Below are 23634 nucleotides of genomic sequence, written 5' to 3'. Positions count from 1 at the left end.
AGATTTTCTATAAAACATACATACTATTGGCAACATATTTTTTCTTGTTTTTCTTTTTTTGCACGCCATTATTTACAATAAATACTATATCACTTTATACAAGCATATTGTAACCAACAGTGACCCCCTATCTACATAATAACAATTAGAAAGTTACTCAATTTTATTTAGATTCACTCTCAACAACACCATTCAAACACAGTCAACCCAAAAACACATACACAATCAGTTCAGAAGGGGACAAAGATGTTTACGATCTCCATGACTTTGTCGTGGGCTGAGCGCATACAACGTGGTCAGGATGTACTCCAGGAAGAAAATATACAATCTTTTTGGATGGACTCTCTAAAATTACTATATTCAAAAGTTACGCCTGCAAACTTTAAACATCACCACTTTTTTGTAACCAACAGGCTGTACTAGACCCCTCAAAGAGTAGCTTAGTTTGTGACACAGCCAGTACCCAGATGTAAGAGATGTAACTTTCTGACAGCTAATGATTTACATATCTTCTTTACATGCCATGAGATAAAAGAATATTGGAAGATTGTGGAAACCATTATGAGGGGTATTTTAGGGGAACATGTAATTTTGACAGAGGCCTTGGTATTCTTAGGGGTGGACAACGCTGGGCACAATATCTTGAATAGTAAACAAAGGGGCCTGGCATTCTACCTGTTGCTCTCGGCCAGGTGGGAGATTTGTAAACACTGGTTAGACCCTGCTCCCCCACACCCTACAGGTGGTTAGAAGTGGCCAAGTGGACTAGTAATATGGATATTAAATACAATCCATGATGGCTGAGGGAAATGAGGGACAATTTTATTAAGTGAGCAGGTTGGCACTCATGACATTACGTAGGGCTGTTGAAAAAACACTTATATACAATCCTATGATTACACCAGGTTATGGACCTGGGATAGTTATCACCATCCCAAAATGACTAGAGCCTGGGCGGTTCACTGCGAGTAAACGCAATGGACCACAAGATGGATCAAGGGTGCCAAAATGGTCCAAGAGTTGCAGACGCCATGGTGATATGAGGACTTTTTTTAAAAAAACAACCATGTTCAAATTCATCTCCGTCATCACCGCTGAAGGATAAACACTCAGCATTGAACCTGCATAGGACGAGCTAGGATCCAAATCACCTGGAGCCAAAGCATCCTGGGAAGGCGCATAATGTGAATTTTGAAGCACTGGCAGTTGCGAAGGGCATCTGTACATGTGGGCCTTTAGTGGACCCACCAGCAGTTCTATGTCCATAAATTGAACCAGTTATATTCCCAAGATTATGTCCAGGGCACACTTGAAAGTGCACAGTAGACAGCAGAATACAGACTGCATGCAGCGAAGCCAGACAGGTCAAAAGGACAAGAATCAGTCATTGCTTAGTTCTTGGAGCAAGGACTGCATCATTCTCTCAGGGCACAGGAGGACATGTGGCAGTGCCATCCCCTTTTGGCTGTGTGAAGGAACATCCATTGCAGAGCAGATAAAATAAAATCAGAGTCCTGACAAGTAGGAGCAGCCCCAGTGGTACACCACCAAAAATGCGTCCAAGAAGGGAGTGTATAAAAGATGGAATAACTCTGAAGATCATCTGGAAGGTGCTAACCAACCAGAAGCCAATTGATTTAAAAAAGTGCAGTACCCCAGCGGTATCAGAAATTTTAAAAATGTGGTACACCAGTTCCCCAATGGGAAATTAGTGTGGAGTAACAACTGTTTCTCAGAAGAAGACCCTGCAACTTGAAGAACAATCATCTTCCTTGCAGATGTTACGGCCACGTCCTTCTGAAACAAAGAGGCTTTCAGTCTGCTTAAAGCATTAAAGTTCACATTAGAAACCTTAATCAAAGGTCAAACTGTTGCATCTCTAACTGTATGGGGAGGTGAAAACAGTACTTGTGCGCCACAGAGCGCAAACTCAGAAACTGTTACCAGATAGGCAATTCTCAGTTTCATCTCACAGTTGTCCTGGTTGTTCAACATCAAATAGCTACCACTGGAAGGCAATCTGAATGCTGGACAAATTATAGCAGCTGGAGAACCCTTCATATAACACAACAAGTTCACCTTGGATGCATTACTTGTGGCGTGAAGTGTAACCTCCCTGCAAACTAGAAAATTGCTAAAAGTATTCTTTCAGCCTGTACCGCCAGGGAAAATTTCAGTGTCACTGTTCCTACATCTGTATGTGAAAGGTAAGATCCAGGACTTGTGAACAAACTCCTCTCCTAGTGCTTTATATCTGCCCACTAGATGGTGTTGTAAGCAGTATTTAAAGTGAAATGTAGTGACCGGATGACATAAACCAGTGTATTAACCAAACTGCTGATGGAATTTCTGCAATAGTAAATGGTAATTCCTACAACATTTCTATCTATAACAATGTGTAGGATGCACCTTTCCTAGCCACCGTGGTCTGTTCTTTAGTTAGATTGTAGGATAAGAACAAGCTACTAAAGTTTAGGTGTTTCCATGGAATATGACTAGTGTGTAGTGCCTGTAGAGTTCAACTTAGTAGCATAATTGAAGTAAGTTGTGATTGCCCATGTTGAAAAGAGGACATGTCACCTGCATGATGTCAATAGCAGACAATGCAATGTTATCCAGAGAATACATCTGATGGATAAGGTCATACCATTGTCTACTACTGATAGAGCCTTTTCAGATTTGCTCTGTCAATCTCACACAGGCTCTCAGCATCTTCCTTCTGTGAAACTTTCCACACTTCATTGTATGTAGGAAACAGATAGAGCTGTTGGTGTGGTTTTGGAGGACGTAGTAAAAAGTCCTGTAGACCCATGTGATCAAAAAGAAGGGAAAAGTGCTGTTTCACATTAAACAATGTGACATTTTTTAGCCACCTTTGGCACAACATTTGAACGCTGTATTTTGTTACTATCCCTGTGTGTTGAGTCTGCATGTATCATGGGTCTTGCCTTTTAATCGTAAGCCTCTCCGTGTTGTCTTGAAAACGTTCCTGACATCTATTAGTCTCTAATGGGCCCATTAACCATCCCTCTGGATTGGAACTGGAAGAATTGTATGTCCCATTACTAAGCATGTTGTCAAACATTTTCTCTGTGAACGGTTAAGAATTCTTAAAATGTGCAAATGTGGAAAAATGTGTGTATTTAAATCCTTTATCTTGGCTAGGTTGAGACAGGCCATTTGTTGCAGTTTTATTCAGGAAAATCAGTTGTGGTGGTGTGCAGCATGCTCTAAATAAAGCATCTTTCCCCTGAGCATACCAATCTTTTGTACCTCATATAAACTTTAAAGCAATAGTGCCTCTCCAAAAGTCAAATCCTTGTGTCAACAACTTGGAAAATAAAAGATGCAGAATAAATCAACATTGTATTAGTGAGCAAAGTTTTCTTCGCTGAAGAAGGTCTTAAATTACAATAATATGACTCTTGGTCAGCATATCCATGGACTGAAAAATATGGAAACTCCTATGCAAATGTCTTTGAGCTACCCTGTGGTGGTGTAGGGCAATGTTCTTATTGTGTGTAGGTAAATACTACACAAGGAGTACTTGCCTTGTGTAAATAATGCTGACCATAATGGTGAATACAGAACATTTCATTATAATTAGATGTACCATCATACATTTCTTCACTATTGACAGCAGTATAGTGCTCTAAATAACTAAGAATTTCATGTACTGTATGAATGTCCCAATCATCAGAGATCGCACCATGAGTAATAATATCGTTCATAGAAATACAGAATACATATTTGCAAAGTTTCAGTTGATCCATTCAGAACCAAGAAAAAAAAAGTTATCAAAGTCAACAAATTAGCCAAAGGCTGCTTGTCCAAAATTTGGAGGCTGGAGGACATGTGCAGAACTGGTAGATGACTTTAAGGATGGTATATTGCAGTAGACATCATCCTTGTTTGTTTACAGAATTGAAATCTGTGTTCCCGTACATGATGATTGTGTGCCATTTGTTGATGTAACAGGAAGAAATTATACTTCAGTATTATCCGTCCCAGCCAGGGAGAAGAAGCTTCATCATCGGTCAAAGCTTCCACCTGGACCTCCTGTAGTATAGTTAGGTGCTGCACAGATGGGGTACACAGATAACTAGAGGTTTTCCCACTGGGTTAGCTCAGTGGCCTCTGAAAGCATACACAGAGGGATCCAACTGGGATCAGGGAGGCATAGAACTGATAAATTCCCCTGCAGTATTGAGCATTGTCCATGTTCTATTGCCCTAGGCAGAGAAGTCCATCAAGGTATTGATTAGGCTACCCTTGCTTTAGGATGGAGGGGGGTCATGCCGGAAATGGCCAAACTCCCACAAACTTGTTGCCTTCCTCCTCTTTTTCGGACCTAGCTTTTCTTGGCATTAGACTTTGAGTACTTTATCACTGCTGACCAGCGCTAAAGTGTTTCTTATAAACAAGGGAACCCCATAAATTTGAACCTGGGGTGAAACGATACTTTTGAGGAACAATGGTTCAGAGTAGGCCTAATGAGGTCCAAGGGAAAGAGGTGACAATAGCGAGTATTTAATAAACGCTAGGGAGCGGAGATTGTAGGTACAAGTAGGAATTTTTATTTTCTCTTTTCTTTTTTAGATAAACATAAATATTTTTATACTGTATTTCAGGTGCTCAAGTGAATAGTACGGTGCAGGACGTGACATAAGTGATCAAAGTGAACGGACTGTCACACAACAACAACAAGGTTAAAAACACAACAATTATATACAATAAGGCGAGTGAAATTCCTTGGGTGGGACCCACCCAAGGAATTTCACTCGCCTTATTGTATATAATTGTTGTGTTTTTAACCTTGTTGTTGTTGTGTGACAGTCCGTTCACTTTGATCACTTATGTCACGTCCTGCACCGTACTATTCACTTGAGCACCTGAAATACAGTATAAAAATATTTATGTTTATCTAAAAAAGAAAAGAGAAAATAAAAATTCCTACTTGTACCTACAATCTCCGCTCCCTAGCGTTTATTAAATACTCGCTATTGTCACCTCTTTCCCTTGGACCTCATTAGGCCTACTCTGAACCATTGTTCCTCAAAAGGACCAGCGCTAAAGGGCATGTGATCTCTCCTCTGAACATGGTATAATTGGTTTACACCTGTTTGACATATTTAGTTTAGTTGCAAGTCCTTGAAAAATGATATACTATATACCCAGGGCCTTTAAATAAAAGGCTACTAGTGGGCCTGCAGCACTGATTGTGCCACCCAAATAAGTAGCCTTTTAAAACTATCTCAGGCCTGCCATTCTAGAACCTGTGTTTGCAGTTTGCTGCCACTTCACATTGGCATTTAAAACCCCGTGCTAAGCCTTCTTCTACTCCCAAATCTCCCCCTGTGCCCAGCTGTCAGCTATATCGGAATCTATATCCCTAACAGGACTAACCTCATGCCTCTTAGGTCTCTCACTCAGCGTACAATCCCCCCTTCCATCTATTTATGTACCCACACAGACATTCTATCTGCAAGACCTTCCTGACCTACAAGTCCTCCATACACCACACTTGGCTTCCCCACTGAACCTGGCCTCACCCCCAACCCATGACCACCTATCTTCACGCCTCTTTAGAATTTTTCCTAGACAAGATTTCACTTAACCTGCTCCATCTCAAGGATGAAATACAGAGACTTATATATTTCACCTAAGAGTTATTTCTCAATCAAAGACCCTATGGATCCATAAGGAATCAGATTGGTTCACAAACCTTCACACTGCCTGCCCACATACATCACTATTACTCATCTTAGTTGGAAGATTATACCCACACCTAACACCCGCTCTCATCCCAGGAGATAGATTGAGCATTTAACTGACAGTGACATCCACATCCTCCTCCTTACTTATATCCCCACTAAAGATACCAACAAGGTCTGTCTGGGCTAATCATAACCATTTGGGATATTCCTTACAAAGAACCTAGTTACAACCCCAGAGTGTTAAATAATGCCAACCTCAAGCGCATAAACCTCACTCGGTCTGATACTGTCAACATCAATACCCACCTGAAACGCATGCTCGTCAACTGCCGATCAGCAGTTAGTCATGCGCTTGATATTTATGACATGACATACCGCAACATAGTCGCATTGCGGTCTTTGCAGGCTTATAATGTCACCTTGGAGGGCATGGTGGGTATTTTGGTAGTGAGTGCTGAGATAGCTTACCCATTTGAGATTTTCTACTCATGGGTGACATTTCCTGCTGGGGATGCAGCTACTCAGGTGTTTCACACTTACAGTCACACAGCTGTGCCCATGGAATATGTTCCTTTTAGGAAACAGAAAATTCTGATTTCTGCAAGGCAGCACCGTATTTGGTTTAATGGCGCCCTTCCGCACAGTTTAACGGCGATTAGATTAGGTCCTTTGTCCATTCCAGGCGCTTCTTGGCCTGTTTTGGCTGGATTTACCTCACTTCCTCATGCGGGGACAGTCCCCATTGCTGACTTGAGGCCCCTACATACCTCCGCAATTGGCGTTATTAGGACCTTGGTTAAATATATTACCCGCCATTTTCATGGCGGGCCCCTGGTGTTGCGGCGCTCCCAGCTAGACCGAGCGGGTTGAAACTTAGTTCCATGATGGTTAATGCGGTTCTGGGCAAGCGTCTCCAGGATAAGGATGATATGCCTTTCTAGCTTGCCCAGAAATTTGACCAGCTGGAAGCAGTTTTTCCTAATTTGAGTCCTGTAGAGAAACACAGAATTCTTACAATTAGTTTACCTAAGGACTTGGTACTGGAAGTCGGTGACTGCGAGTCATGGGGTAGAATCTTTGCCTCAGTGTACACGAGGTGCTTCAGCACTCCATCAATGGCTGTTCTTCTGACGGTCATTAAACGTGTTCAAGATGAACACGGACCTGAGGTTGTGGTTGAATTGTGAATGAGACTTGTTGGCTCATTTGATATAGTTTCCGATCTCGTCCTTTCTAAAATAAAGGGAGATGCAGTGAATTTCCAAGTGTCTAATGCCTTACACGATGTCCCCGATGCCGACAAACCCTGACAGTTACCGAGAGTTATTACAGCAGCTTATAAGACCATAGGCCGTAATAGTTTAGGTGTCAAGCCCCTTTCTGCTAAAGATAAAAAACAAACTCAGGGATCAGAGTCTAAAAAAGAAGATGAGCCCAAACCTCCAAAGCAAAATTGGAACAAAAACCAAAAACACGGAAACCAACAACAGAAACAGGAGTCCCGTCCCGTTTTCACCAGTGCCTGCATCTACTGAGCACTCTTATGACTTGAAGATGAAGTCACCTGATCGATTTCAGGTTCCTGATCAAAGTTCTCCTTGTTCTTTACAGGATACATCAGCCTCATCGTCCGGTGGTGGAGGCGGCAGCAGAGGAAGGGGTGGCCAGCAGAGTCGCGACCAACCCCGCCCAAAAGACGGAAAAGGTAAGCAGGACGATTCTTCACAGAAAAGACCCCAGTTTCAGAAAAAGAAAGTTGCTGCTTTAACAGCAAGATATGCCACAGATAGTGAGAACGCAGCTTCGGAATCAGACGTGAGCTCTGACGCTGTTGGACAGCGTGACAGACATTACCATAGTGCAGGAGGCCATGCGCCCACACTGAAGGTGACAGCATCTGAAAAAATGTTTGTGGTTGTTGAGATAGCTGATACTGGAGTAGCTCCCCTTGATAGGTTATTTGAAATCAACCTTTTAATTGAAGGTGACACACAACATACCATTAAAGGGGTATTTTGGGAAAATCTCACAACTACGCATGACATTTTGTTAGTAGAGGCTGACTGGCCCCCACCTTTTGTTCTCGCAGCTCCGGGAGGGAGGAGGAAATCCTCTCTAGTTTCACGCACACCGTGTCAAGAGAGCATGCGCTGAATATTGCAGAGGAGTGGGCTAAGGCACTTGCGCATGCTTTGTACCGTACTCACTGTGGTTGGGATAAATTCTCCCCCCATCATGAGATTCCTTTGCGGTCTATGCCGCAGCCTCAACCCCAATATCCCATGCGGCATGAGGCGAAAACTTCAGTCACAGAAATCCTTGAACAATTGGAATATCAAGGTGAAATTGAACTTGTGTGTCTCCGATGAATAACCCTATTTTTACTGTGACCAAACCTGATGGTTCTTACCATTTGGTATTGGATTACTGTCATCTAAACTCGCATTGTCGTACCTGTGAAGTACAGAATACCCAGGGCTCTGCCCTAGTGGATGTTCTCGTACGTAAAAGGTTTAAAACCAAACTTGACATATCCAATGTTGTTTTTGCCCACAATCTAACCGAATTAAGTAGTCAGTTGACCGCTTTCAACAGTGGTAGCACACAGAAAAAATTCAAACGTTTAGCAATGGGCTATATAATGGTCCAGGTTTCCTCAGACCTTCAGCGAGAAGGCATCTGCCATTGCTAACCCTTCTTTGGTTACAACCTACTGCCTTGTCCAGCTGGAGAATTCCAAGCTCTGTTTAAAAGACTAAGGGCCTAATTCATATTATGGCAGGTGGCCAGTTTCTCCATCAGGGAGTAGGAGTAAATTATTCTATTGCTCTGATGTAGGTGCCACCAGTCAAATTAAGAAATTCCTGCCACGGTTGCAGTAATTTCTAAAGCATTTGCAGGACCAAAAATCATGGTGGTTCCTGTCATTGCTGTTTGTAGTTTTGTGCAAGGCTCCACCATGTTGATTGAGACCTGCACTAAACTGTTTTCTTTTGTATTTTCAAAAAGAAAATTCCAAAATGGGATATTCTTTAAAAAAAAGTTCCTCTCATCATGGGAGTCCATTCCCATGGCGAGGAGGGAGAGCATTTAGCAGTATTCACTGCCTCTTACCCCTATGGTTTTTGGGAAGTGAAAATTGACCTCTCATTCGACCCATCTAAATAGTTAGTCTCTCTGCCAGCCCTAACTCTGCAGGACAGTCTGATGGGTTTAATCCTGTATATACAAAGGAGTCTCTGCCGTGATGAAACCTAAAACCCATCCACATCTAAGTTTTGAGGGCGAACCATTATCTTGATGCTATAGATACTCCGCCACTGCTGTGCTGGAGCATCCAAACCAACAAGATATGAATCGGGCCCTGATTCCCAAGGTAGAAATTTTGAACAGGCAAATGCGTTCAAAGTATCTGACTGACGCAACGAAAGTGTTGCCACAACCTGCATTTTTCACTCATTCAATGTATATATAAGATGATGTCTTTGCTTATATATTTTATGCATTCTCATGTCCTACGATGTTGTGCAACTTTTTCTTTTCCTTTGTGTATGTAAACGCTCGGATACCCCGGTTCTAGCTAGCGCTATATAAACCTTTATAAATAAAACATAAAAGAAGCCCTGGGTGTGCAATTTGACTTTTCCCACTCATAACGTTGCCGGTCAAAACCAATAACTTGGAAGGACAGAAGAGGATGACCTAGGTAAAGACTCTGGGGGCCCATCAGTGGCAAGTTGCCACATCACCCCCACCTCACCCAATACCTATGAGGCAGACCAGAAGTACATTAGAAGACATAGGCTCATTGAAAGCCGATATTACTTTCTGACAGAGTTTATAGGAATGAAGACGTAGGAGTAATAGACTTACAAGTCCACAGAAATCCACAGTAAGGGACCCATTCAACTTGGAATTTGGTCCTGATGAAGACCCAGACCCTTATGGGCACCAGAGGCTGAAACATGTTGACTGTTCGCAAGTGATCTTAAGGATAATTGACACATCCTTATACCATCACTGCTACACTTTCTTATCTTACCTCTGTATACTTCAACTATATTAAAGTACCTATTTTTTGATACAGGAGGTAATTTTGCACACCACCACACAAATCTCATCAGACTTTCCCTCGAAGGAGGCAGTACTCACCTAGGGAAGCAAATTCTCAGGTGGGAAACCCAATGATGACATCACCCAACATCACAACATAGTGGTGATCACTTACATCACCAGTGGTAGAGATTAGTTGAGAGTTTCGGGTCAACACTGGAGATGGCCAGACCCTGTGGAACCAGCAGAGATCATCGAAAACCTTACTCAATCACTATTTTATTTTGATGAGACCTTCCCGGATACAGGCTGTGTCCTTGCCCAGCTGAGAATTTGACTTCCATTTTGCAGAGTAAGCCCAAAGGTAAAATCCTTGATTGGGCCATCCCGCCTGTAATATCTCACCTCAGGATCCTTCGCCGTGGGCCATCAACGTGTGCCTAGGTCTACTACAACCATAGCTATCATTGGTGCTTTTTGCTGCTAGTTTCACTCAAAACTTTTAAAACTCATATCGCTGATTTCCTTTATTTGATTTTTGTTGCTCTGGTGTCACTTTTTATATTAAAATGACTCTATCTTTTGAATTCAGTTTGGGATTTTTATTGTGTGGAGTTTTGCTATTATTACTGATTTGGTACTAAATAAATAATGATGTACACATTATCATAAGTTAGGCATGTCTTTTCTATGGCATAGCAACCAGAAGGCTGAGCTCAGGTTAATTTTGTGACTTTTATTGTTTTCCCTAATTGGAAAGTGTTATTATTTTTTGGGGTGGATGACCATGCTTACTAATGATCATTTTCTTACTCAGACATAGATGTTATTGTGGTGCAATTGTGCAACTGTAGACAAGGATAGATTAAACGTTATCTGGGGAATGCAATATCCTGTAATAATTTAGCTTTTCAAATATCTGAACAGTATTCTCTCATGTTTTCCTAATATCCACATTAAAAGAATTATCAAACCTGTTTTCAGCAAATATCACCAAACAATAACATTGACAATAATCTTTTTAGGCCCACCTCTACATTACTAAATGGTAAAAATGACCACTGCTAATTGAATAAAACACTTTAAACATGTTCCAAACTGATCTATGTTGAAGGAGTGCGCAGGAAAAACCATTCATATACAAACAGTATCTGAAAAAAAACACTGCGGTGCAAGTCTCCAAATCATATCTATGATATAACGCAAAGCCAGTCTGCATGGCTTTGCATGTCTTCATAGATCTTGAGTAAGACAAAGCAGCACAAGTTGCTGCCTTGCCTTACTCTGTGTCAAGGAGGTGCATTCCATGGGTATTACAGTGGGTTTTTCCATGCAACACTCATGGATTTTGACGCTGCCCCAGATTTACTTAATCCTGTAAACCTGGGGCAGCGCCAAACCTTTACGCCTTCCCAAAGCAGGTGAAATGATGAGAAATATTTGTATTTCTCTGTGTTTTTACCCTTTCCATGTGTGCTGCAATCTACAACAATCATAGAAAGAGGAAAATGCATCTCTGGATTGTTTTTGTGCAGGAAGGTGCCCCTTCCTGCACAAAACCAACACTGCCTACATTGGCTCTAGTCATCAAATTGTGCGCATGTGCACTGGAAAGCACAGGAATGCACTGTATTAGTGCTCCAAGACTTGAAGCACTGCCCTACACCAATTCCCCATAAATGAGGATCTATTTGAGCAGCATTCCATACCACCATTAACAATGCAAGTGCGGCATCCAGTCAAAATGAAAGAGGCATTACCCATAGAAGGCGGGAAAAAGTCTGCTTTGTGTGGAATCCATCAAATTGAGTCTGTTTGAATGCACAATCACTCTAAATGATATATAGTTGGACAAAAAGTGTTGCTTTGCGAAAATAAATGCGTTTAACTCAATGAAAAAGATTTAAATTTAGAACTTTCATTTTTACCAAAGGCTGTATATTATGTCCTAATAAAGTAGATTTAAAGTTGTATGCAATATACAGAAATATTGTTGACAAAAATTTGCATCCTATATATAATTTACCTACATGTCGCCCCATTGGGTTTAAGTATGTATGCCCCCAAACAAGTTATATTTTTGCAAACAGTATTTTAAATGCAATACTTTTTTCAGATGATTTTCTTATGATACTCTGGTATCAAAGCACGTTTTCAAATCCATTATATATTTATACTGTAACCAGACAATATTATATAACTAGAACGGGTGAACTCAACTCACCACAAAAGAAGCCACATTTTTTTTTGAAAATATATTGCTTGAACATACCATGTTCTTTACTGGCAATACAAGCCTATATATTGATACGAGATTATCCCATACTGTTGGTAGCATACTTTATCACTGTGATTCAGTTAATGCAAATGGCCCAATTCAGAAACTGAGTTTTTGTAGTATGTAAAGCAATATACAATAGAAACAACTTACTACAAAATGCAATTCACAAATCTACAAGTGTACATCTTCTCCTCCACCTCTCCTCACACAGGTAAGTTTATTATTTAGCATTAGATACATTAGGGATTGGGGGAGTGGCTTGAAAAAGGGGTATATTTACAACTAAATGGAAGGATTTGGGGAGGGGTAGGAAGGGTTAGGGAGGGGTTTTAAGTAGAGGCACCCATCCAAAAAAGTAAGTTCTTAGATATTCAGAAACTTCACTTTTAAAGGTACTACATCAAAAAGGGACCCAGAACAATAGTAAAGGTACTTTTGCTCACACATGGGCAACCATTAGTACTGCAAAACCCTCCCATAGAAAATGATGGAGGTAAGGACTTAAAATAAAACCCAAAAGGAAATCATGTTAAATTAATTTATTTAAACTAGTTAAAAATATAAATACATTTAATTTATTTTAAACAATATCTAAATAAAAACACATATTATTTTATTGCAGCATATTTAATATTTTTTCTTTAAAAAAATTATCGGTTTTGTAGGAATTTAGTTTTTCAATTTACTCTTCAGAAAAATAATTCTAATTTAACTTAGTATATTCAAAATTATTAAAGTTTACATTCAAAATATGCAGACTAAGTATGGTCTAAACAATATGACTACCTTTTAGTTTTACAAGGGCAAAACATTGTTTAGAACACACTAGGGGCCTGATTAGGATGGTGGCCGGATTGCCAGTGACAGGCCGTCAGTGGCAGTCCGACCGCATCAGCATAGCAGGCTGACAGATGCTGTAGGATGTGGTCAGTCCAACCACTGTAGTCGGAGGAACTAACCGACATGTTCAACAGGCAGATCGTAAACCGTACAATAGAGGCTGTGCTTACGCAGGCACTGCCATATGGATTACAATGTCCCTTTCTGACAGCCTTTCTATGACAATACGACCGCCATGGAACAGCTGTCGGAAAGGGACTTTGGGGGCCCCTAGCATAGCCCCCATCCCCCGTGGGCTTCAGCTATGAGGCTCAGGGAGGCACATGTATTTTTTTTTATGACCGCCTTCACAGTGGTCGTATCCTAATAGGGAACACGGAACAGCCACCTGATAGTCTGATGGTTCCTCGTTCGAAAACTATGGCGGTCGGACTCTAGTCCAATCGCAATCATAATTAGGCCCTTAGTCTGTGTTCTGTACTTTAAGGTAAAATATAGTGTAGTACGGTATATGTTTCGTTCTGTATATCTTTTTTTATGTTGGCAAGTCCTGCAGCACTTTTCGAAATATATAAAGCAATAAAACTACTTTTACCTACCTTTACATACTTAGATAAACTGACTCACCCCTTCCAATAAACTTATAAAGCTATTGTACAAAATATAGAACACTTGGGGATGGTGAAATATTCTGTTCTGCTTGCGGAATTGGCTACATTTTGGTGACTTGTGGTTAGTCTTGTAACACAGAGTTCTGCCCAAATTCCATCAATCACCATTCTAATACACTGTACGACATGCCACCCTATGAATTGTCACTCTACTTTACTGTATGACATGCCACTGCACTGTAAGCTACTCCACAATACTCTGCTACACTCTATGCACCGCCACTGTATGACACTGCACACTGTATGCATCTCCACTCTGTGCCACTCTACTCTATGCCACCTCATGGTACTCTATGACATCTCACTCCAGTTTACGCCACTCCACTGTACACCACTCCACTCTTTACTATTCCACTTTATTGCACTCCAATCTATGAAACTCCACTGTAAGCCACTCACCTCAATGCCATGAGACTGTACGCCATGACACTCTATGGCACAGCAATCTATGCCATGATACTCTACAATACAACACTGTATGACACAACACTGTGCAACCCACCACTATACACCATTCCCCTCTAAGCCACTCTACTTTACTCTGCTTTATGACACTCAACTCAACTCTATGGCAATCCACACACCTGAACTCTACCACACTCTACTCCACTGTATGACCCTCCACTGTGCAACACTCTATTTGAGTTCATGTCACTGTGCAACATTCTACTCTACTCTATGTCACTGTAGGACACTCTACTGTGCAACACTCTACACAACTTCCTCAATGATACTTCACCCCAATGTATGCCACTCTACTCTATGAAACACTAACCCAGTCTACTCCTGTACTGCACTCAATGCCACTCCACTCTATGCCACTCCACTGTACTCCGCTACACAATATTTTCCAACACTCCATGCCACTCTTCTCCACTCTGTGCCTGTACACTCCACCCTAAAACAGTCTACGCCACTCTATGCCACATTACAACATTTTACTTCACTCAATGCCCCTCTACAACACTACTTCACTTTACACAACTTTAGTGTATGACATGCCACTCCACTCCATGACACTTTACTCCTCTCCATGCAACGTCACTCCACTTGAATCCACTGTACAACACTTTACCCCACTCTGTGCTAGTGTATGACACTCCACTCTACATCAATCCACTCTACAACATTCAATTCCGCTGCATGCAACTCCAGTCTGCAACATTCTGATACATTCTATGCCACTCTATTCCACTCTTGGCCCCTACACTCCATTCTTCAATGCCGTACTCCACTCTGTGCCACTGTATGACAATCTACTCCACTCTAAGCAACTCTTTCTACACCACCCTACTCATTTTACTCAGCTCTACGACTCACTACTCCACTCTACTAAACTTTATGGCACTCCACTCTACTCCAGACTCTATGACACTCTATGCACTCCATTCTATCACAGACTCTACTCCAGGGGTCTTCAAACTGCTGTTGGCCCCCCTAGGGGAAGGGCTTCAAGTGATCCCAGAGGGCACCAGGATCTGTCCAAAAGAAGCAATATGCTGATAGTAATGCTTTGTTTTAAGTTGAAAAGAATAAGCCACTCTGTAATGGGCCATCACTAACATCTTTTGTATTTCCTAGCTGAGAGTATGTTTCATAAGGGAAAGGACTTCAAATATTCTTTAAAGCCCCACCCACATTTCTAACAATCACAGTGTGGATACCTTCATACATGGTAAGGCCTGCCTGAACAGAATTGGAAATAGTGATGTCATTTGAGATGTCATCAGTGAATTCATGACGGATGTCACTGACCATGTCATGAGTGATGTAATATGTGATGTCATCAGCAGTGCATCGTCGGTGGCGAGTTATAGTAAGCTGAACTAACTATAAGGGGGGAATTTCTATGGTTTTGGACGAGTGAAATGTCCAACTAACTATAACGCCCTTGAAACCTATGGTTTTTTCAGTGAATTTCTAAGGTTTTTAAAATGCTAATTCCTATCTATAACGTGCCTGAAACCTATGTTTTTTCAGTTAATTTCAAAGGTTATTCAAATGCTAGTTTCTAACTATGTCTACAGAGGTAGGACATGCGAAGAAAGAAGAAAAAACACACAAAAAGAAGAAAATTAAATGCAGAAAGAAGCAACAGAAGTCCTCAAAGACAAAGAAAAGTGCAGAAAAAGAAAGACATGCAGAAAGAACAAATAGAGTAGCAGAAAGAGGCCTTGTTGCAAAATCATCCTGTACCCTCAACTTTTTCAGACGTGTACTGATGGTAAATGACACTGACTAACCAGTCCTAGAGCCAGTGCTATGCTAAAAGACGCTTAGAATACAGTTAAAACACATACGTACACTAGGGAAAACTATGCATTGGGGTACCCCTGTTATTAGCTTGACCTCCTCTGTAAGCCTCAAGTATATAATAGGGCAGGGGGATTAAAACTACCTCTTAAAATGCCCCCCAGGCCGCGTTTGCACACTGGTGAAGTGAGGGAGGGGGCTGAGCTGACATGTTCAAACACGCCCTGTGGCCATTTTCTCCAGTTAGAGCCACAGAGCTGCATTGCAGAGAGGTGTAAAAATGGGCTCGCCCTGGACCACCTCTCTGCAACTCTGGACAGTGGCGCTTACTGAAAGCACTTGGTGGGATAGTTGGGCCCCAGGGATCCTATGGATTGAAGGGGAATTATTTCCTGAACTTAAAACGCGCCACAGGGCGTCTTTGCACACGTCACCTCAGGCCCCCTTCCTTCCCTTCACAACTATATAAAAGCAGCCAATGGCCATTTTAATTTGGGAGATTAAGTTCTCTTGAATCCTGAGGGTTCCTAGGGTCCAACTAGCCCACTAGGTACCTCCAATAGGCGCCACAGAGCAGCGTTGCAGAGAGGTGTAAAAAGGGGTATGGCCTGGACCACTTCTCTGCAACGCAGCGGCGCTTACTGGAAGCACCTGGTGGGCTAGTTAGTCGCCACGGGCTCTCAGGATTGAAGGGGATTTATTTCCCCAACTTAAAACGTGCCACAGGGCGCGTTTGCACGTCACCTCAGACCCCTTCCCCTCCCTTCCCCACTGTTGGGAGATTAAGTCCCCTTGAATCCTGGAGGTCCCTAGGGTCAAACTAGCCCACTAGGTACCACCAGTAATCACCGTTGCAGAGAGCTGTAAAAAGGGGTACAGCTTGGACCACCTCTCTGCAACGCAGCACAATGGCCCTTACTGGAAGCACCTGGTCAGCTAGTTGGCCCTCAGGGGCCCTCAGGATTGAAGGGGAACTATTTCCCCAACTTAAATCCTGCCATAGGGCATGTTTGCACAGGTCACCTCAGGCCCCGTCCCCTCCCTTCGGCCCTATGTAAACGCACCCTGTGTCCGTTTTAAGTTGGGAGATTAAGTCCCCTTGAATCCTGGGGGTCCCTAGGGTCAAAATAGCCCACTCGGTACCTCCAGTAAGCGCCACAGAGCTGCGTTGCAGAGAGTTTTAAAAAGGGGCCTGGCCTCTGAACACCTCTCTGTAACGCAGCTCCCTAGCGCATACTGGAGGTACCTGGTCGGCTAGTTGGCCCTCAGGGACCCTCAGTATTGAAGAGAAATTAATTCCCCAACCTACAACTCACCAGGGGGCGTGTTTGCACAATGGAGAAGGAAGGAGGCGGGGCCTGAGGTGACATGTCTGCAAACAGGCCCTGTGGCGCATTTTAAGTTGGAGAATTAATTCCTCCTCAATCCTGAGGATCCCTAGGGGCCAACTAGCCCACCAGGTACCTCCAGTATGCACCAAAGAGCTGCGTTGCAGTGAGGTGTACAGAGGCCACTCCCCTTTTTACAACACTCTGCAACGCAGCTCTGTGGCGCTTACTGGAGGTACCTGATGGGCTAGTTGGCCCGCAGGGACCCTCAGGAATGAAGATTAATTAATTCCGCAACTTAAAACGCGCCACAGGGCGTGTTGGCACCCATATAATTTCAGGCCCCGCCCCCTCCCTTCACCACTGTGCAAACGCGCCCTGTGGCATGTTTTAAGTTGGGGGATTAACTCCCCTTGACTCCTGAGCCTGAGGGACCCTGGGGTGCAACCTCCCCACCAGCTACCTCCATTAAGCGCCACAGAGCTGCATTGCAGAGAGGGGTAAAAAGGGGCGTGGTCTCAGATTACCTCTCTGCAAGGCGCATACTGGAGGTTCCTTGTGTGCTAGTTGGCCCCCAGGGACCCCCAACATTTAAGGGGAATTCGTTCACCATCTGCAAACACGCCAGGGGGCGCCTTTGCATGGTGCTGCAGCAAGGGGGCGGGGCCTCTCTGTGATGCGGTTATGTTCTTTCCATTTTTTTAAGAAGGGGGGCTGTGTGGCCCCCCCTTCTTTTCCTATTTGTTTGCCCTGGGGACCGCATCCCCCAGGGCTTGACCCCTTTTTTATTTTATTTTTTAAAATATTTTGGAAGGGGGCCATGTGCCCCCCTCCAAAGGCCATAATTGGCCCCGGGGACCCCATCCCCAGGGAATGGCCATTTTTTAAATTATTTATTGGAGGGGGGCTGAGTGGCCCCCCTCCTCAAGCCATTTATGTCCCCGGGGACCCCATCCCCCGGGGCCGGCCTTTCCTTGATTTAAAAAAATAAATTATAATTAAAATTGGGGAGGGGGCCCCCCTCCCGGGCCTCTAATAGCCCCGGGGACCCAATCCCCGGGCTGGCCTTCTCCGTTGGGGACCGTGTGGGGTCCCCAATCCCCCCACAGTCCCACTGGCTTGCCACCTCCTGCAGGAGCCGGCATTGCTTTTCCACATGGGGAGCTGCTGACATGCAGCTCCCCATGTGGAAAAGCAATCTGGTTTGCTATTGCAGGGTGGGACCCCCGAGGCTCCCACCATGCCATAACAAACTACTGTGTCCAAGGGTGGGCGGTCCCCAGGGCCATGACAGGGCTCCAGGAGGGGGGCCGCGCAACCGCCCTCCCCACATTACAAAAGCCCCGGGGAGGTGGTTGACCCCGGGGCTAGGGGGTCCAATTACAATATTTAGAGCCCCGGGGAGGTGGCGGTCCTCGGGGCATGTGGGGGGGCTCGAGCCCCACACACTGGTTTTTTTAAAATAACAAAATCAAGCCCCGGGGGTGGCGGTCCCTGGGGCTGCGGGGCTCCGAGAGCCCCTGCAAATATTTTCTAAAAGCCCCGGGGGTGGCGGTCTCTGGGGCTTAGGGGGGCCTTTGAACCCCCACCCATGTAATTTCATAGCCACAGGGGGTGGGGCAGTCCCCGGGGCTGAGGGGCCCCACCATATTGCCCCCGGGGCTAAAAAGCAACGAACCGTGGGAGTCCGTGCTTTGTTTGTTTTTTTTGTCTGCTGTATCCACGCACCCTGCATGGATTTTGCCGATTTAAAAAAATAATAATTGGGGGGACCCTGGGGGTCCTTGTGGGACTCCCTAAGCAGGCCTATGGAGTCAGGGTTTTTTTACCCTGCCCCCTTTTTTGCATTTTGCACCTTAGTTTCCCTGATTTCTTATGGCTCGGTTCTACCGAGGCACAAGATGGCTGCCAACACTTCCTGGTTTGGAGTGTTGACAGCCAATTAGCATGAAGCTCGTGCTCGGGAGAGTGCGCTGTGGGTGCGCGGATCATCCGCGGCCATAGATATCACTAGCTTTATTCCTTACTCTCTCAAAAACTACTAAACAGATTTAGACTATTTTTAAAAAGGTCACTTTCTGAGCCAAGCAGTACCCTTTTGCCAAATTTGGTGTAATTCCGTTCAGCAGTTTTTGCTATAACAGTGTCTAAAGTTTCCTATGGGAAAAGGATTTTTTCACCACAATTTTTTTAATTTCTCAGGAACTACTAAATGGATTTACACCATTTAAAATAAAGGCAGCTTTATGAGCCAAGGGCTACCTTTATGCAAAATTTGGTGTAATTCCGTTCAGGAGTTCGGGCTGTAGCCATGCCTAAAATTTCCCGAAGGATATAACATGGGGAAAACACCTTTTGAGACCCCCTTTTTTCTCGACCTCCGCTTGACGAATCACCCCCAAAATTCTAGGATAGGAGGGGACCAGAGCACCCCACAAGTTTTGTTTTCACTAAGATTCATCGACCGGCGCCAAAGTTATTTGGAATTGAATGTTACAGATTTCCTATGGAAAATAGGTCCTAACTATAACTCCCATACAAAAAAGGTTGCCCTTGTGCAGCGACCACTCCAGGAAGGGTTACCGCTCTTGACACCACAGGTAGTCAGCTGTCAGCATGTCACAGTCCTTTACAGCAACCATATGTGTTTCGAGATGAAAATCTCTTGTTTACTGGCATAAATGATGAGAAATGAGCCGGTACATTCTGAACAGTTGATTTATTTGATTCAAGACTCCCGCCCATGTGGGCGTTACCTTAGGCATACTGGTAATGGTAGTCCTGATATGCATGAGAACTGAACAGTTCGCTAAGGTAAGTGTGCTGCAAATTTCAATATTTTCAATATTAATCCCGATAGGGCAAAAGTTCCTTGTGGCATGGTAATCAGCTTCCCAATATTGACCTGTGGCTCAGGTGCTTTTCTTTCCTACGAGTGTTACTAGGCACCAACCCCCAGGATCCACTGGAAGCAGCGGGGCAGCTCCGCAGCCGGCAATGGCCACTTTAAACTCCTTACAAAAAAGGTTGCACTTGTGGAGCGCCACTCAAGGAAGGGTTACAGCTCTCAACGCCACAGGTAGTTGGCTGTCAGCATGTCACAGTCCTTTAGAGCAGCCATACGCATTTTGAGCTGAAAAGCTCTTGTTCACTGGCATAAGTGAGGAGAAATGAGCCGGTACATTCTGAACAGTTGATTTATTTGATTCAAGAGTCCCGCCCATGTGGGTGTTACCTTAGGCATACTGGTAACAGTAGTCCTGATATGCCTGAGGACTGAACAGTTTGTTAAGGTAAGTGTGCAGCAAATTTCAATATTTTCAATATTAATCCTGATTGGGCAAAAGGTCCTTGTGGCATGGCGATCAGCTTACCAATATTGATCCGGCTGTACTAATCCTTTCAAAATTCCACTCGTAAGCGCGCTCTCAGTAATGGAAGACTCTGTATTCATCAAGTTTACTACTGTTTAATCACAACGCGTTTCGCCTTCCCAGAAGGTTTGATCACGTGAACAGTGCAACCAATGCAAGCAACACTTATAGTTTCTGTGGTAATGAACATCAAAAGGGGGACTTGCTCACAGTCAATGGCAGACATATTGGAATGGTAAACAATGTGAATACATATGTTGTCATAATACGTTGTACTTTGCGTTAGTTACAGGGTATGTAAATACATTCATCCAATACATTGAGAAAATACTGCCATTGGGGCCAAATCCCCTGTATTGACCTAGTGCCGGTGTGAAGTGGTGCGAATATGCGCATCGTGTATGTGTACCCCAATCGTGCAAATGGACTCTTAGTGCAGAAGGTAATGAATCTGGTGCTGCAGGTAGAACGATCCCCGTTGGATAAAGTCATCCACTATGTGTCATGCCAAAGTGGGTGATGATTTCCCTGCCCAGTGACAATCAAATTACTCTTAGATAGCTCTGACCAACAGTGGAACTCACTGGACTTTCGCCTCCCTAGTATGCTGGGGTGTAAATCAAATGGTTCCGTGCTTGCCTATGTAGGCACCGCATGAAATGCGGACCAACTCTCTATTGCCTGACGTACTCAAGGTTGTCCCAGTGTATAGTATAAGTGCCCCGGATAAGGACATGGTGATAATGGGCATAGTACTGATGGAGCGAGGGTGAAAACAAAATGTTTTGTGTACCCCTCATAAAGTTGGCTTCCCATAACTGTAATATGCATTAATCGTGTGGTTTTAAAATTAACCAACGTAGAATAGAAAGCACACACACAAATTCACATGGGATACTAATATGATTGTGCTGCAAACTTAATCCATTAATTATGTGAAGTTGTCTTACTAATATAGTGCGGAAATGCTATAATCTAATGAAAGGCTTTGCATGAATGCATTTCAAATGTATTATTGTGGCAGGAAATGATGGAGAATGGTATGAAAACAATGCATAATTATTGCTTAAAAAGCTAGGTAACCACTAACAGGGTGAACATAGAATGGGGGAAGGTAAACAGAAGAGCTATACTTCGAAATCTAACGTTGAATTGTGTTTATTTCTATAATAGTTTCCGTTATGGCCCATGCGGCCTAAATAAAAATGGAGGGTTTGCGAGACTCCGAGATAATGACTTCTACGCATGCGTGACTATGCTCGAGAGATGTGCAAGCAGTCTGTCCCTGTGCAGCGTGGGTCAAGGTCAGCGTGGCCTGAAGAGCAGAATGGTGCCAAGATTGAGCTGTCCGAGTCATGAGCCTGGGAAAGTTTGGTGAAGTGACAAGTTAAAGGACACGAGGGAAAAAATTTAATAATAAACAATCTGAACTTTTATTAAGATTAGAACTATGACTTGGCGGAAATATGGACAATGAGGAGATGAGGTGATCCACATCCACCCCTTGAATGGACCAATAAGAATCGAGCGTGGACCCTAAAAGTTTCAAATTTTAGATAGATAATTAAGGAAAAAGGGTATAAAAGAGGTCGTTTGGAGAAAAGAGCGTGCTTCTGAATATTTTTTTTTGGCACCACAACATACTGTCAGACTGATTGATTTTTCCATGGTGCAAAGACTTTGACAAATTCTTGACTTTAACTTTTGATGGGGATGGAGTCCTGTTGGGAGGTGAACATTGAGAAAGAAGAGAGGCTGTATTTGGGAACCATTCTATGCTAACTCGGATTTCCATTGCCGATATCATTGGTAATATGTCTTTGACTTATTTCTCTGAACTGTTCTGCTAATAAATGTAAACTGTTTGAATGTAATCTTCTTTTTCTTTAGGGGAATTTAAATGTTTAATGGTTTTTGAATTAAGGTTAAATAAAATAAGGTCATGCTAAGAGATAAATCTTTAAATACAAATTAAATAAATGGAGAATTAAGCTGGTCTTGTTGTCCATTAGTTAACTTTTACTAGCTCATCCATTGACCAAACAGTGGGGTGTTTTAATGTTTCTTAAGAGTAAACCATGGTAAGGCCTAATAAACTGCAGATGTATATAGTGTATAAAATGTAGATTAAATAGATGAAGTAAGACACTCCACTAATCCAGCGTCTCCTCCTCTGGTTTTCACTAATGTTGGGAGCAGGGTGATTTGTGTGAATGAATGACTCGCGGTGTTATGGGCCTGATCGATGAGTAAAGTGTGATAGCTCCTAGGATATATTGGGATGGTTTGGAGGTTTGGTTTGGAGCTGCGCCTGATCAGTACCAGACAACTGGTGGTGAGTAGCACCACCAACCCAGGTAATAACCTGTTACTTGTATTGGCGAGTGCCTATGATTGACAGACTGCTCCCGGTGACGAATGATGATAGCGGGGATGGTATCAGACAATTGGTAGTGATTTACACCACCATCAAAAGTAATGACCTGTTGTGTGTGTTGGCAGGTGCCTTAGATAGACCGGCTACACTTGAGAGTCTCAGGATGACTGCTGAGGGGATTAAGGACACGGTTACCAGCAGTGGATTTCCTAAACAGAGATGTGTGTACTTTGTTATGTTTGACCTCTAGTTTGACATCGAGATACTCGGCCTGGGTCCTAGTGATGTTCCCACTAAGTGTGATGTTCTAATCATTCTCATTGAGTTTCCTGATGAACTCTAGTGCATCATCTTCAGATCCTTTCCAAACGATGAACAAGTCGTCGATGTAGCGAAGCCACATTGACACGTGTTCCAGATCAGATTGGAAAGCAGGTTGGGACTGTATGTTTTCGTCCTAGTACCCCATGAAAAGGTTTGCGAAACAGGGAGAGAAGTATGGTGTCATGGCTGTACCGGTCACATGCCGGAACAGAGTACCTTTAAACATGAAGCAGTACTCTGCAATGTCCTGCAGCATTTGGGTATGCTCACAAAATCTACCCGGTCTGGTACTCAGAAAATGCTTTCACGCCTCCAGCCCCTGTTGGTGATTAATGATGGTGTAGAGACTGTGAAAATCTAAAGTAATGAATAGAGAGTCAATGTCCCATTCAAGATCGTTAATGCTTTTAAGAAAG

The sequence above is a fragment of the Lissotriton vulgaris genome, chromosome 1_1, assembly GCF_964263255.1.
Source record: "Lissotriton vulgaris chromosome 1_1, aLisVul1.2, whole genome shotgun sequence".
In the NCBI taxonomy this organism is placed as follows: Eukaryota; Metazoa; Chordata; class Amphibia; order Caudata; family Salamandridae; genus Lissotriton; species Lissotriton vulgaris.
This window is presented reverse-complemented; position numbering follows the sequence as displayed.